Genomic DNA, 4,910 nt, shown 5'->3' with positions numbered 1-4,910 from the left:
AGTTTTTTTTAAAGAAAACTGTTTTTAAAAGTACTGATTTGACGGCAAGGTGATCTGAGTGTCTCCCGCCATAACGTTTTCTATGTGCAAAACGTGCTTATGTTTGTATATTTATTACAAAAAAAATGGCGCAATAATCATTAATTGGCAATTTCCTCATTAAATACTACATCAAATACAAAATGAATAGCACCATTAAATTTCTTGTTAAAAACTGGTCATTATGAAGTTATTTTTATTGATTGTCATGTTTTTAGTGATTTTTTTATTTCAAACGTAAACAAAGTGTCTTTGTTTCTAGCTTCTCTGCATGTCGTCTTACATACTCTTATGTTAGGTTGTAATAATTCATACAGTAATATTTCTGAAACTAATTTTAAAGCAAGTAATTATATACCTATGCCACACGATTCTGTCGCGAATATTCCCCGAAATAACTCTACGCTAAGTGATCTTATCACAGTTAGTTCTACAGAGATCACTACACTAAGTGATCCTATAATTGATACTTCCAAGAAACACTTGCCTCACGTGATTCTGTTAGAATTTTAGGACAGACACTTCTGAAATCAACTTTACAATTTACATATCTTGGGGCCCGGCATGGCCAGGTGGTTAGGACGCTCGACTCGCAATCTGCGGTCGCGGGTTCGCATCCACATTTATCAATCTTAGATGCACCAAGATATGTTTGTTTGTTTGTTTTGAATTTCGCCCAAAGCTACACGAGGGCTATCTGCGCTAGCCGTCCCTAATTTAGCAGTGTAAGACTAGAGGGAAGTCAACTAGTCATCACCACCCACCGCCAACTCTTGGGCTACTCTTTCACCAACGAATAGTGGGATTGACTGTCATATTATAACGCCCGCACGGCTGAAAGGGCGAGCATGTTTGGTGGGACCAGTCATTTCAGAAAACAGTTTGGGAAAACGCTTTTTCACTGAAAAGAGATAAATATTTTTTTCCACGTGCAGCTAAAAAGCAGATGACCTTCATGTAACATTTAGCATGGATCACATGGCTGTATTTTTAAAACTAAGTCGATAAAAACTGTAGGTAAAAAAAAACACGTATTATATACTTGAATTATAAAGTTTCACTTTTTTTTAATATAATATCTACAAATATTTTCAAGAAATGTGTGTATGTTTGAATTGAATTTCATTTCCATGCTGATAGCTGTGCAATCCTGAATCAAAACATTCAGACAACACCAAATTACATAGTCAGCCCTTCATCACCTTGTAAATTCCATTTATAAACACACATCACTCGACCATCGTTCGACTTTGTACTATGTTCTATTTCTTTAGAGTGTGTAAGAGAAGACTTCTTTATAACGTTGAACTCCGTGTTAAAAATGATTTTCTTCTTATTTATTCCACGTTTGTTTGCAACTCTGTATTCTTCCTTTCTTTTTCTTTCTTCCTCTTGAAACTAATTTATTTCCCTACATGTTTTCTTACATTCCCTACTCAGGTTTGAGGATGCATTCTATGGCTATAATCTTAATATTCCTAAACATTTCTTCTTAATTTCTGCATCGATAAAAACAGTTAAACAAAACAGATACTAATACCTAACCATGTTTATTTTCGGATATTCACATAAAGCTACTCAGAGCTATCTGCGCTAGTTGTTCTTAATTTTGAGTTGATTAACAAGAGGGAAAGCAGCTAATCAACAACATCTACTATCAGCTGTTGGTTTACTCTTGTTTGACCAAATATGGGATTAAACCGCCATCCTTATACGGCACCTACGACCCCACGTGTACAGCGCCATTTAAAAAAGAGAAATTACATTTGCTGTAATGAGATGCGAAAGTTGGAAGGGCAGGCCCACAGTCTAGGACGTTAACCATGGGGCATGCTCGGCTAAAACATCTTTCTATTTAATAATATCACCATTTTCCTACAGTGGTTACCGTTAGGAAGGTCTCCAAAACTTTGTTTTCTCTCTCTCTAAAAATCATGTTTAATAAAACTGTGAATGCATTTTCCTTGGTCATGTTATTAATGACTTACAATTCTCTTCTTATATTAAATCACTCTTTGAGTACCTCGTTTTTCACGCCCTCTGTTGCAGAATCATGTACATGTAAACTTATGTTAATGTCTACAGATGCCTCTTGTAATATAACATTAAGGTTGTTCTTTCTAATTGATATGTCATTCATAAAGTTTGCGCAAACACATATGTATGGTGTTCTTATACAACCGATGTTCCTGGAAAAATATCGTGAAGTGGTAGCAATTTACAGTAACCTTGACAAACAAATATTGTTAACCACATTAAAAACTACAGTTCACCATTTGACTCAATAGAAAACATAACCTTTGTTTTAAACTTTATCAGTTATTTTCATGACTTTTTGGGTGTTTTTATATCATACAGTTTCACAAACAGACATATAATATATATTCAAGCCGATTACTTTTACAGGTTCCATACCTTTACCGATATTTGATTTTAAAAAAACCTATACAATACACACAGCCATTTAAAACAAATCGTTGTTTGAAAGATCAGAGAATTTTGACATTTCCTAAGTCGTAATACACAAATCATCTCTTTCTTCTATTGCACCATTGCTGGAGAATTAGTCCAAGATATGTTGTGTTGCATTCGCATAAAAAAATTATAAAAAGCATCATGTGCTGATATTGAAATTTGCAGTTAATAAAAAAAAACATTTTCTGTAACTGACAGATCCGATCTGAATTTTCAAAGAGATCAACATTATCTCAAAAATGATATTTTAAGTTATCTTAATAACAAATTTAATATTTTTCATCTTGATTTTTAAGCAGTAAATCTGCACTTGGTACTTACCATTTCGAAATTCGTACAGATCCACCTTAATTCCCCTCTGACCAAAGAAACAGGCATTGAGGGATCCAACCTAGATTAGAAAAACCAAAGAGTGAACAACGGGATTATTAGAGCACTGTCTTTCGACAACAGCTTTTTCTAATAATAGTACATGAATAGCATTAAAATATTAGCAGACAGATAAAATAATATGAGGTTCTACAGCATATATCACAGATGCACGTTAGTAAGAATACACAATTATACTGAAGATACACGTTAGTATACATTCACATATATCCTAAAAATTAACTTGTTAAACATCAACATGGTTAATGAAATGTACGGTACTATACATTTACATATGCCCTAAAATGTGTTTGGTGAAAATGTAATTTAGTAGATATTTACATATGTCCTAAAAATTAACATTGTTAGACATCAACATGGTTGGTGAAATGTACTGTAGTAAACTTTTACATATGTCCTGAAAATACACATTGTTAATCATCAATGTATTTGGTGAAAATGTACTTTAGTAGACATTTACATATGTTCTGTAAGTGTACACTACATAGACGTGTGGTATTCTTAGGTGAAACTGAATTCCTCCCAAATACATGATAGAACATTTTAACAGCAGGAAATTTGGGAAGTAATCGACAACTTAACTAATTCCTCCAGCGTACTGAATAAAGAGACCAGACAAGTTTTCAAGAAAACCAAAACAACCTTTATTATACTAAAAACAAAATAAAAAGCAGTGGCATACTTGCGTAGATAGGATCACGTTCATTATTTACTAGATGGTGTTTAGTTCAATAGTTTCACACTCAAAATAGTCTTTACTCGAAGATCTACTAGAAAAACTGAACTAAGAAAGCTCGTTTGAATTCAACAGGGAAACCGTTCTTTGTCCAGCTCCCAGTAGCACAGCAGTAAGTATGAAGGATTACAACGCAAAAAATCAGGTTTCGATACCCGTTGTGGGCACGAAATAGATAGCCCATTATGTAGCTATTTGAATAACTACAAATAATTCTTTGTCCAGTTGACAGCGTCACCTCGTGACCCTTTTTCACTCATAGCATTTGCTGGTTGTAACATATAGGCATCATTCATTCGGCCAGCAAAGTATATTACAGCAGAAGACCGTTTCATCATGGATGCGTGTGTTATACAATACCTCGTCAGGCAGAATATATATTATCTACTATAGAGAACAAAGAAACAAAGCAAATATAACAAGATAACTTCAGTTGGTGTCCGGACCACGTGTTTATGCCAAAATTTTATAGAAACTAGATTAACGAAATGCAGGTAGAAAACTTACACTATGCTTGCATATCACACAACTACAGATTTGCCAAAAATATACCTTGATGGACATCTACAAAGATAGGTTTTGTGAGGATAAAACCCCTTTTTATATATATCTTCGTTAGCTTATTGTGACATTTCTGTTCTTATTTAGGCTATAAATTATATATATATATATATACACACACAGCGTGGTCACAAGTAAATAGACACCACCTTTTCAGAAAAAAATGAAATTTTTCAGTCATATTCATATGAATTGATATATTTGTAATTTAATTAATATCTAGTAGATCTTCCTTTCGCTTCGTGGAGTTCGTTGATCCTTTGGGTATCGTGAGAATCATCTCGTCAATTTTAGATTGTGGGATTTTCGCCCACTCTTGCTTCAAAACTTGGAGTAGATCGCTCTTCGAAATTGTTTTTTTGGTTGTTTCTTAACTTGCCAGTTGAGTATGGCCCAGAGGTTTTCGATGAGGTTCATGTCAGGAGATTGGCTCGGCCAGGGCAACTTTTGGATACCATTTTCTTCCTGCCACTTTTGGGTGTTTCTAGCAGTGTGACACGGTGGTCCATCTTCCTGGAACAACGTTGTGTTCTCGTCCACGAAACCCGAGGAATAAAGTGGCAAGAGTCCTTCCTTCAATATATCGACGTATTTCGCAAAATTTATGTTGCCAACGCACTCCACTAAGTTCGATATCCCACCAACCCAAACAGCTCCACATACCATCACGCTGAAACCACAATGCTTCACAGTTGGCTGCAATCTGTTG

At 34.7% G+C, this 4,910-nt stretch overlaps 1 protein-coding gene across 2 annotated transcripts in view; it reads right to left on the bottom strand.

The window, feature by feature from the left end:
• Positions 1-4,910, bottom strand: part of LOC106472047 (kynurenine 3-monooxygenase-like) — a 36,744-nt gene that overhangs the window by 29,889 nt on the left and 1,945 nt on the right. For both annotated transcript variants that reach the window (XM_013932674.2, XM_022400659.1), the window contains exon 2: positions 2,836-2,905. The gene's annotated coding sequence lies outside the window, so the exon portion shown is untranslated. The remainder of the gene's footprint in view (positions 1-2,835; positions 2,906-4,910) is intronic.

Source organism: Limulus polyphemus, unplaced genomic scaffold, assembly GCF_000517525.1.
Source record: "Limulus polyphemus unplaced genomic scaffold, Limulus_polyphemus-2.1.2 Scaffold5044, whole genome shotgun sequence".
Classification (NCBI taxonomy): Eukaryota; Metazoa; Arthropoda; class Merostomata; order Xiphosura; family Limulidae; genus Limulus; species Limulus polyphemus.
Note: the sequence above shows the minus strand (reverse complement) of the source record. Positions and strands in the feature narration are given on the sequence as shown.